The sequence below is a fragment of the Solanum pennellii genome, chromosome 4 (genome assembly GCF_001406875.1).
Source record: "Solanum pennellii chromosome 4, SPENNV200".
Taxonomy (NCBI): Eukaryota; Viridiplantae; Streptophyta; class Magnoliopsida; order Solanales; family Solanaceae; genus Solanum; species Solanum pennellii.
The window spans coordinates 12,146,488-12,159,292 of record NC_028640.1 but is presented as its reverse complement, the minus strand read 5'-3'; the positions used below and the strand labels follow the sequence as shown (position 1 = coordinate 12,159,292).

The window sequence follows — 12,805 nt, the reverse complement described above, 5'->3', positions numbered from 1 at the left end:
CCAATAAGAAAATGCTCATCAAACAAATATATAACTTCTCCAATAATTTAACGCGAAGAGATGATAATGTAACTTCACATAATGATCATAAAATAGAAATAGTAATAACTAGAATGAAAAGCACTATACATGTCTAACACACATACAAGAAGTAGACCAACAATGTGAATTGATCAAGGCTAATAAGAAAAAGTAAAAACCACAAAATCAGTTTACCAATAACCCAATATTAAAAAATAAAAACTTAACCGATAATTTGATTTTTTTAAAAATAAAACCATTAAAATTCGCTAACCCAATAACTTAATAATAATAAACCAATAATATTTTTATCGGTCTGATATATTGATCGGTTTAATTTTGGCACACCTCTATGTAGGTAGAGCACTTTACCTTTTTAAGCTTTGATTTTTTTGGCATAAAATATAAAGGCATAATGCATAAATATACCCTTTAACTTGGCCTCAACTCATATTTTTGTCCTCTAACTTTGGGTGTGCACAACTCGACACTTAAACTTATATAAAGTTGAATAAATAGACGCACATGTCCTACGTGACAATTTGATTCCTATGTGACATTCTATGTCATGTAGGACTCATATGTCTACTTACTCAAGTTTATACAAATTTAAGTGTCTACTTGTGCACTCACAAAATTAAGTGACATAAATGTAAAACGAGGCCAAGTTAAAAGATATATTTATGTATTATGCCAAACATAAATGTGCTCTTCAACTTGGCTTCAACTTGCATCTATGCCTTCCAACTTTAGGTGTGTACAAGTAGACACTTAAACTTGTATAAGACAAAACAAATAGCCACATTTGTCTTACGTGGTATCCTACATGACAATTTTATATCTTAAGCATGATATTCTATATATATTATGTCACGCAGGATGAGTGCATCTACTTATTTAATTTTAAACAATTTTAAATGTCTACTTATATATATCCAAAATTAGAGGACTTAGATGTCAAAGCCAAATTGAAAACATATTCATATGTTATGCCCTTGATTATTCCACCCACTTGAAATGGTAAAGATACCTAAAAGTTAATTAAGCACTATTATATTCTTAATTAGGTCATCTATTCTGAATAGTTTTCATACAAGTTGTTAGTGGTTAGCACAATATTTTAGTGAGAGTAGACACTTAAATATTGACCAAACTCGTGTACAAATTTGATATTTGCTAGTAGTTTTTAGTGAAGCTAACAAGAAAAAAGGTTCATTGAGATTGAGATGGCAGCAAAGTCCAGCCCAATTCCTCTCCTTACTCCTTACAAAATGGGAAGTTTTGAGCTCTCTCATAGGTACTGTGTAAATTTGTCAATTGTGTTACTAGAAAGTGTTTTATTTGTTTTTGTGTGACTAAGAAATTGTATTATATGTTCAGAGTAGTGATGCCACCAATGACAAGGAACAGATCATACAACAATACCCCACAGCCACATATGCTATTGAATATTATGTTCAAAGAGCTACTAATGGGGGCTTTATCATTTCTGAATCAACTCGTGCCTCTGACATCTCCAATGGGCAAATTATATCTCTCTCTCTTTCTCCCTTTTTACTATACTAGTCTCTGGGAACGTGCTCTGCACGTTTATCCCATCATCATTATAAAACTTTTTTATATTTTTTTTAAAATTTGAGAATTTCTCCTTTTATAGTCGTATGCATAACAAGAAGTTGTTGTCGAATGAAAGTAATATTTTGCAAATGTTGAACAGAAATTGATCAACATACGTCTTCTTTAATAAGGCTAGAATATCATTGTCAATTTTATAGTATACACCTAAAAAAAAAATAGTAAATATATATTATGATGAAGATAAAATGAATCAATATATATTAATTTCAATTGCATCGATCTACATGTATCATTTCTTTGAATCAAGATTGTGATTTCTTTAACATAATAATATTATTTGTATGGTTGAAATATAATCGTATTACGAAATATAATAAGAATCAATCTCTATTCAAGAACATTTTCTTTCATATGAAAATTTGACATAAGAGTATTACTTTTATTATGATGAAGATAAAATGAATCAATATATATTAATTTCAATTGCATCGATCTACATGTATCATTTCTTTGAATCAAGATTGTGATTTCTTTAACATAATAATATTATTTGTATGGTTGAAATATAATCGTATTACGAAATATAATAAGAATCAATCTCTATTCAAGAACATTTTCTTTCATATGAAAATTTGACATAAGAGTATTACTTTTATTGTTTAAGTATAATTGCATTACGAAATATAATAAGAATCAATCTTTATTAAAGAACAAGAGACTTGATATAAAAACTTAAAGAATGTTAAAAAATATAAGATCTAATTATCCTGAAAATTATTAAGACAATTTCTCAAATTTCAAAAATCTTATTTCTATACCACATTTTGTACAAACTATATTTTATGTATGTGAAATAATAAAATTGATTAAAAAAAGAGGGAGAGAGTTGTAGATAGCATATTCGTACCTGATGGTGAGAAGTGAGAGGGCGTACAATTGTCGAATAAAATCTAAAATATAGAGAAAAAAAAGATATTTAGCAAACTGAAGGAAATCTTCATATATTAAATATATATTGTTGAGAACTAAAATGAACATAAGAGGAATAAAGTAGTTATCAATCAACAATATATTATATATTCAAACTTTTATGGCATATAGCTGCTAATGATCTATATATTCTTTTCGTCCCGTTTTATGTGACATTATTTCCTTATTTGTCAGTATTATATAAAGCTTAAAGATGAAAGATTAATGTGAATTGAATTGTAGAAAATCACTGCACATGACTATATATTACTCCAATTCTATTTAACAAGGAACATGAAAAGTTCATATAACTTTTGGAAGCTTAAGGAAAAAATTAGTAAATGTGAGATATAAATCAGTAGGATTATAAATTGAGTTCAAGTAATCTGTATTAAGTTAATTAATGGGGAGATGAAAGATTTCTATAAATGTAGTTAAATTACGGATAAATAACTTGTTTTTAAAATGATTACTCAACTTTTAATTATTTAATATTTTATTATTTACATGTTTTATAATATTTTTATTTAGTCTAAGAGCAAAATGGTAATCCAATTTTTAATGTTGGAGCTTCTCACTTATAATAATACAAGTACGTAAGAATCACATAGTCCATTCTTCAGAAATTTTCTCTCCAAACGTTGAATTAATTACATATCTTTTCTTCCTTCGACTTATTATATTCGTCAAATTTCATCAAGAGTAATCTCTTTATTCATTTGATCTTCCGCTTTAGCAACTTAAGTTTCATTTCAGTTATGTTTTACATCTTAATATCCATGTAATATTTACCTAACTAATGGATCAGTTACAGACTTTTGGGTTTTTTCATTAAATTAGTAACCAGGATATGAAATATTTTACAATATTGTAGTTAATATTGAAGGGATAACTTATTTTAAAGATTAAATAACAATATTTAATAAAATTTGCATTGGTAAATGTAGAGCACAATAATGGCAGAAATTTGAATAGACGTTTTAATTGTTTTACGTTTTTTTAGAATTTGGTTAAAAGAATTGTTTAACTATTAAATGATAAATATGGTTCAATATTTTGATATTTAGGGGTAAATTGGTCTTTCAACTTTTATCTTTGAGGCTTCATGCTTATAATAATACTAGTTTCCGAAACGTGCGTTGCACGTTTGCCTCAGACAATTATTATAAAGTTGAATTATTATATAGTGTTGAAATTAGAAATATTAGTTTTACCAATTTATATTTTATTTATTAAATAAAATTCATAATAATCGAATAGTACATTGACCATCAAGTAAGAAATATAAAAAAATAATTATATTATTATAGCATCTAATAATATGAATATATCTATATAACTTATTCTTAATAATCTCTCATTACTCTCCATATTAGTAAGTACACAAATGTGTAGCTACTTAAAGAAACTATATTAGTAAGGAAAGATAAAAGTAAATAAATATTATAAAAGTACATTTAAAAACGAATCTAAATGTCATAAATTAGTAATTTCAGCACTAATAAAAATAGACTTATAACATTCATAATTTCATAGAAGATTATATTAAAGAAGTATAATCGGTAAAGACTACAAAAAAATTAAACAAATAAGAATACATACAACATTCATATCCTTCTTAAGACTTTTATTATAACAATATATATAGTAAAAGAAATACACAAGGAGTAAAAAAAATTTCTCCCGTAACAAAAAAAATAATCTAAAATAGTAAACATAAAATTTATGATTCAAAATATCATTCTAATGAGGATCAACAAATATTAATATCTCAAAACAAAAAAAAAAGTACATGTAAATTGCCTAATAATTCACATCAACACGAGGCAAATGGTAAAGAACAATTATTTTTAAATGATACATATATATAGCTAAAGATTCATTGGATAAGATGAAAAGGTGAAGAGTTGTTTAAGTTAATTTCAGAAGTTGAATGATCTTAGACATGCGGTAGAGGAAAGGTGATTGTTTTTACTAATAATTCAATACATTTAATTATACTAACTACAGAGAGAGGATAACAAATTTAATCATTTAAGCACATTAATTATAGAGAAAGAATTAATAACTTTTATTTTTTTCTAAAAAAAGTAATTCCTAACAATTTCCTATGAAAGAATTTCTAACAATTTTCTATAAAATATTTTTGTCTTTCAAAGTTTGACTTTACACCTTCTTAGTTTTAGTATAATATAATTATTACTTAGTATGTAAATAATTAGAATTTGAACTATTGTGTCTAGATGCATGTATTTAAATATGATTATTTAATATTAAATTAATTATATATTAATATTTAATTTAGTTTAGGGATAAAATAAGGGCAAAATGGTAATTCAACTTTTAAGTTAAGAGCTTCCCACTTATAATAATAAGAGTATATGTTATATCATAAAAAAAAACATCTACCAGACTAAGTACAAATATGTCATAAATATTTTCTTGGGATAGCTTAATATATGTAGGTTGTAGACTACTGAATGTGAATATAATCGAAGACATCTATAATCTTTTTCAACACGTCGCATTAGTACCAATTTATACTCTATCAATAGTTATTTCTCCAAACTCAAAAGATAATTTAAGAAAATTATAAAAATATTGAACCAATGATTTCTATAATCTGGCCATGTACAAAATTACACTAATAACTTATCTTTTAAGTCTAGCAGGGCACTCTTATAATTAAAGGTTCTGATACCATCATTCTGCTATCGAAAAAGAAAAGCATATCAAAGAAATCATAAAAGTTTCAGAATGTTCATCTATGTATTTTTCTTTGTACCAACAAAATTAGAATATGCAAAGATGAAACAAAAAGAAAAGAAATAATACATACTTACTGGAGTATATCCGATGAACATATGAAATTAGGAAGATGGTAGATTAGATTTTTGAATGATTAACATAGAATACACACAATATATTATAGTAAATGAGACTCTTTGTTTCCCTTGTCTGTTATGCCTTTTCAGTTGCATCATTTAAATATGTCTTCATTATTATATGATAGAATTACTGAAGGCTGAAACTAATAATTATACATTGTAATTAAGATACTATAAATTAAAAGTTTTATATTTAATATTAAAAAATAACTCCAAGAAATTGAACAAATTACAAAAAAAAAAAAATTCTCATTAAAATAATTTTCTCACCTATTATAGCATCAAATAAGAATTAAGGAAACATAAATCAACACATGTAAACAAATTAACAATTAATTAATTTATAAATAGTCTAAGAGATAAACTTCAAAAAATTTAAACTATTTTTTAAAAAATAATAACAGGAAAACGTGTCTTTAAGATAATTAAACTTTATTATATACTTTATATACTAATATTTTACTAATAACCAATTAGATGATTTTTTTTACTATTTCAATGTTAGGATAGGGGTAAGACTTTTCAAATTTAAAAATTAAGAGTAATTAAGTTAAGACTATAAAATAATTAGCAATTTATTTACTAATATTTAATTACTTTGATTATGATTTAGTACAGGGATAAAATAGTAATTCATTTTTGCCTAACATTCTTCCCACTTATAATAATACTTGTCTTTGGGAACGTGCTCTGCACGTTTATCCCATATTATTATCATTATAAAACTTCTTTATATTTTTTTCAAAATTTGAGAATTTCTCCTCTTATAGTCGTACAAATAACATGAAGTTGTTGTCGAATGAAAGAAATATTTTGCAAATGTTGAACAGAAAGTTGATCAACATACGTCTTCTTTAATATGGCTAGAATATCATTGTCAATTTTATAGTATACACCTAAAAAAAGTAGTAATTATATTCTGATGAAGATAAAATGAATCAATATATATTAATTAGAATTGCACCTACATGTATCATTTCTTTGAATCAAGAATGGAATTTCTTTAACATAATAATATTATTTATATGGTTGAAATATAATCGTATTACGAAATATAATAAGAATCAATCTCTATTCAAGAACATTTTCTTTTATATGAAAATTTGACATAAGAGTATTACTTTTATTGTTTAAGTATAATTGCATTACGAAATATAATAAGAATCAATCCTTATTAAAGAACAAGAGACTTGATATAAAAAGTTAAAAGATGTTAAAAAGTATAAGATCTAAATATCCTGAAAATTATTAAGACAATTTCTCAAATCTCAAAAATCTTATCTTTATATCACATTTCGCACAAACTTTATTTTATGTATGTGAAACAATAAAATTGATTAAAAGAGAGAGAGAGAGAGTTGTAAATAGCGTATCCATTATGTACCTGATGGTGAGAAATGAGAGGGCGTACAATTGCCGAATAAAATCTGAAATATAGAAAGAAAAAAAAGATATTTAGCAAACTGAAGGAAATCTTCATATATTAAATATATATTGTTGAGAACTAAAATGAACATAAGAGGAATAAAGTAGTTACCAATGAACAATATATTATATACTCAAACTTTTATGGCATATAGCTGCTAATGATCTAAATATTCTCTCCGTCCCGTTTTATGTAACATTATTTTCTTTTTGATCAGTATTATATAAAGCTTAAAGATGAAAGATTAATGTGACTTGAGTTGTAGAAAATCACTGCACATGACTATATATTACTCCAATTCTATTTAACAAGGAACATGAAAAGTTCATATAACTTTTGGAAGCTCAAGGAAAAAAATAGTAAATGTGAGATATAAATCAGTAGGATTATAAATTGAGTTCAAGTAATTTGTATTAAGTTAATTAATGGGGAGATGAAAGATTTCTATCAATGTAGTTAAATTACGGATAAATAACTTGTTTTTATAATGACTTCTCAACTTTTAATTATTTAATATTTTATTATTTACATGTTTTATAATATTTTTATTTAGTCTAAGAGCAAAATGGTAATCCAATTTTTAATGTTGGAGTTTCTCACTTATAATAATACAAGTACGTAGTCCATTCTTCAGGAATTTTCTCTCCAAATGTTGAATCAATTACATATCTTTTCTTCCCTCGGCTTATTCTATTCGTCAAATTTCATCAAGAGTAATCTCTTTCTTCATTTGATCTTCCGCTTTAGCCACTCAAGTTTCATTTCAGTTATGTTTTACATCTTAATATCCATGTAATATTTACCTAACTAATGGATCAGTTACAGACTTTTGGGTTTTATCATTAAATTAGTAACCATGGATATGAAATGTTTTACAACATTGTAGTTAATATTGAAGGAATAACTTATTTTTAAAGATTATATAACAATATTTGGTAAAATTTGCATTGATAAATGTAGAGCACAATAATGGCAGAAATTTGAATAGACGTTTTAATTGTTTTAAGTTTTTTTACAATTTGATTAAGAGAATTGTTTAATTATTAAATGATAAATGTGGTTCAATATTTTGATATTTAGGGGTAAATTGGTCTTTCAACTTTTATCTTTGAGGCTTCATGCTTATAATAATATATGATATGATAAAATCTATAATTTGGCACACGATATTCCGTAACAAGTAGATACATATGGAAAAACATAACTGTCATGCCTCGAGTCTACACCCTGAGCATGACCAACACTCAGAATCATTGCTGGTCCCAAGCGAACCTTTGGCCATGCGAAAGTTTTTATAAGATAATCTAAACAACCAAGAGTTAATACCTCAGATGGTCACTTAACTATGCACTCTTCTCTCAGAAAGTCACTCAATTTTCAATTTTCACTCAAAAGTCACTCAACTGTGCACTTCTATCTCAGAAAGTCACTCAACTTTGAATTTTAACTCAAAAGTCACTCAACTATCCACTCCTTCCTCAGAAAGTCACTCAATCTATTAAATTATTTTTTTAATTAAAATTTGTTAATATTAATTATTTATATAACAAACCAAAAATTTTAAAAAATAAATTAAACCATTTAGTGATCCACCCACCTAATCCGACCCATTAAAAAATATGATATGACCCATTTTATTTTGTCTTTAATCCTAAATTATTCCCTCTCTTTAAAACTTGAATTAGGATTAAAGACAAAATAAAATGGGTCATATCATATTTTTAATGGGTCGGGTTAGGTGGGTGGATCACTAAATGGTTTAAATAGTATTTTTATTTTTAAAAAAATTTGGTAAATAATTAATATCAACAAATTTTAATTAAAAAAAACAATTTAATAGATTGAGTGACTTTCTGAGGAAAGAGTGGATACTTGAGTGACTTTTGAGTTAAAATTCAAAGTTGAGTGACTTTCTGAGAAATAAGTGCATAGTTAAGTGACTTTTGAGTGAAAATTGAAAGTTAAGTGACTTTCTGAGAGAATAGTGCATAGTTGAGTGACCATATGAGGTATTAAGAAAACATGACTCAAGTAATTTTATGAATAATAGAGATGTTTGAGAAACTGTTGAAATATAATTCAATTTGACTTAACTAACATGTCTATATGAAGCTTTTATTGAACTAGGGATATATAGGTGTCAGGGACAATACCGCTACTACCTGAACATTCTACTAAAACTGTCTATTGAATACTAAATGAAATAAATGATCTGGAGCCCTCCGAAAGCAATGAGGTCTCACCAAAATGTTGATAGGAAGAAATCCTAGAGAAGTATTTGTTGCCGATCCTGATCACCTGCATTATTTAATGATGAATGTCAAATAACGTCAGTATATTGTTATGTAAAATAGTTAAATGAAACACTGGTTAAACTGAAAGAATAACTCATGGAATAGACTGTAAATAGATAGATGAAAAGTAAAACATGCAAGTGTACTTCAATAACAAAGGTTTACAACATAAAAGTATGTAATAGTAGCAAATCCTGAAAATAATATAATTTACTATTTTTAGGTTTTTTTCTCTAACCGAAAATCCTCAATATGAGTATCATGATGATGCAACGTCTTGCACATGTTGTTAGAGTCATCCTATACCCTTACCGGGGTAAAGAACAAGCTTAACTAATGATCTAAGCCCCTTACATGGGGTTTTATGAGGAGTCGCCCTAATCAATTGCATGATCCTATCCTACGTTGGCGGTGCAATTATAGGGCTTAGATTATTTAATCCCTTACTTAACTCGGTGCTCAGTACTACTCTCAATACAGTGCAATAACGCATAGAAATCTTTATATTGAGTTAATACTAAAAAAATGCTTCTTTTATGATCATACTGAACTTACCTTTAAAACTGGTGCTCTTCTTTAGAACTAGTCATGCTTTTCTTGTGAAAATAATGCACTTAAAAAGATTAATATACCCTTAGAACTCTTTCTGACTTACTATTTATGACTTTGATTATGAAAACAGTGCACAAAAATCAAGAATCAACACTAGGAAGTATAGAAAAGACGAAAATCATAGATCATGGAGTAAAACCCTAGATTTTCGTCTTACTAATTGAAATATGTATGTAGGCCATGAGGAAGAACTCAATCATTCACTATTATAGCCTTATATATATACCTGAGAGAACAAGAGTTCTCGAAGAAAACTTGATTGAGATTCTTGAAACCCTAGGTTACTCTTTTTTATTCTTGCTCTATGCTTAGGGAGAAAGATTATGTGAGAGTATACTGAAAGTAATACCATGATATAATCCCCAAATTAGGTACTAAAGCATTGGGGGTTTAAATAGCCCCTCTTAGAAACTGTCGGGACTCGTCTATGAGGGTCATTTACAGTCCGTGGTTTAATCTTGTAGAAATCAAGTTGAGTTTCTGAAGTTTGATCTACTCGACCAATCTACTGTCTGTAGTTCCATCTACAGGCTGTAGACATGGTCTGTATAAATCAGGCTAAAAGTCAAGTCTAACTACTTTGATCTACGAGTCAATCTACCACCCGTAGAAATCTGGCTGAATGCCAACTGTCTCTGAACTCAAGAATTTCACTAACTCTGAACCTGATCTACGACCCTCATCTACGGTCCATGGTTCCTTTTACAGCTCGTTGATGTGGTCCATAAATCTGCATGTTCTGAACTTAAAATATATGGGGTATTACAACAACCATCTATTTTCTGGTAAAATACATTATGATATGTTTCTTTCATACATACAACATTCAATTCTAGCTAGTCTTATACCCTTCTAATCGACCTGAATTGCATACTGATGATGATTCATAACTCACTGTTAGTATATATGAGATTTATTTTTCAGTTACTTTTGTATTTGAAGGTGCCTGGAATTTGGACTAAAGATCAAACAGAGGCATGGAAGCCCATTTTTGACTCTGTTCATGGCAAAGGCAGTGTCTTTTTTTGTCAGCTTTGGCATCCAGGCCGATTATCCAATTCAACTCTCAACAATTTCATAATGTTTTGGAATGCAGGTAATGGATTTAATATAATATAATGCTAGCTAGATTCTCATGTTTGCGTTGACGGTAATTTGACCTAGTTTTTTTATATGGACTTAAGCAATCCTCGTATCTCGAGCTAGCTAACTTTTATGGTTAATGTTGAACAATTTTCAGTTCTTGAGCTTATTTTTGTGATTGAGTTGTTCTTGTATTTTGTTCTTTACGATGTGTAGTACTTGAAGATGGTGAGTACTTCAAACCAACACCAAAGCAACTAAAAGCTAATGAAATCCCTATCGTTGTCAACGATTTTAGAATTGCAGCCGGCAATGCCATTGAAGCTAGTAACAACTTATCTATTAATTTAACACAAATTTACAACATTGCACAACTTTTTCACTTGATAACATGTTGTTGTTACTCAAAATGAAGGATTTGATGGAGTCGAGATCAACTCTGCAAACAGCTACACAATCGATCAGTTCTTGAATGATCAAGTCAATGATTGAACCGATGAATATGGTGGAAGCATTGAGTGTAGACTTGCTCTCGAAATTATAGGAGCAGTTGTGGATGAAATTGGATCAGACAGAGTTGGTGTAAAATTCTCTCTATTTTCTGAAGTGTATGGAAAAAAAGACTCAAACCCAGAATTTCTGTCAACTTATTTGGCTAGTGAACTCACTAAGCTTGGAGTTTTATATCTACATGTGTTTGAGCCAAAGGACGAACCTCGTTGCCTAAAATCAATAAGGAGGGCATTTGAAGGGACACTTATTGCTTCTGGTGGATGCAATAAAACCAATGGAGATGAAGCAATTACTGAAAGTTATGCTGATTTAGTTTCATTTGGACGTTTGTTTTTGGCAAATCCTGATTTGCCTAAACGTTTTGAAGCGAATGCACCGTTGAACAAACATTACAGGAGCACTTTCTTTAAGACTGATCCAGTTGTTGAAATTGCTTGTTAATTTGGTTATAATCTTTGTGAAAAACTATGTTTTGCTCGGACTCTTAAAAAATGTCTACAGATTGAATCTCTAAAATTAGTGCAGTCCGAGCAATGTAAATGAAAAGTAATGTTGTTTGCTTCTTGTTGAAAAAAGGGGGGGGGGGGGGCATTGTTTTCGAAATAATAATAGGAAACTTACTTTGTAATGATGTATTCAAGAAAAAAGTTGTGTCTTCTATGTACCTCTAATATTTGCTTATAATCTTTGATCATTGTCTACCATTTATTTTTTTGTTTTTTCATATATTCGGAGTTTGAACCCGATACTTCAAGTGGACGTATTTTCCTAATGAAATATTCACAGCACAAGTGGTAGGCTATCACTCTTTCATTTTCCCAATTTATATAAACTAGTGTGTGTATATATATATATTCTAGTTTCTGACAACGTGCGTTGCACATTTATTTTTTACTATTGTTATATAATTTAAAATTGTGCTATCAAATAGAAAATGTTTAAATTAACAATATTAATTTTACCAATTATATTTCATGTATCAACAAAAATAAATAAAAAGGGATTGCGCATTTGACATCAAGCAAAAAGTATGTGAAATTAATTAATATAATATAGTCTCCTTTAACTTTGTATAAGTCTTTTTTATGATCTAAATATCAGTGATAACCTTTTATAGCCATAAATGGATATTAAAAATACATGCACACTTATTGATAAGGTTGCCTATTTTATTTTATTGAGAAACGACAGAGTGAAATATTTATATTATTTAAGTAAGGTTCTAAAATTAAAAGACAGTACTATCAAAATTATATAAGATTAAAAGTAATTACATTTAAAATATAAATTGACAGATATATAATTTAAACACTGAACTTCATACATACATCTATTTCAAAAGCTCATAATAATAGCTAAAATATTACAACACCACAATGAGTTTATAGAAATGCAAAAGAAATTAGAAACAACAATAATCT

General features: G+C 27.8%; 1 pseudogene; it reads left to right on the top strand.

Annotated features, from left to right (window-relative positions):
* Window positions 1-1,247: 1,247 nt before the first annotated feature.
* LOC107016514 lies at window positions 1,248-12,213 on the top strand (annotated as a pseudogene).
* The last annotated feature ends 592 nt before the right edge of the window (window positions 12,214-12,805 follow it).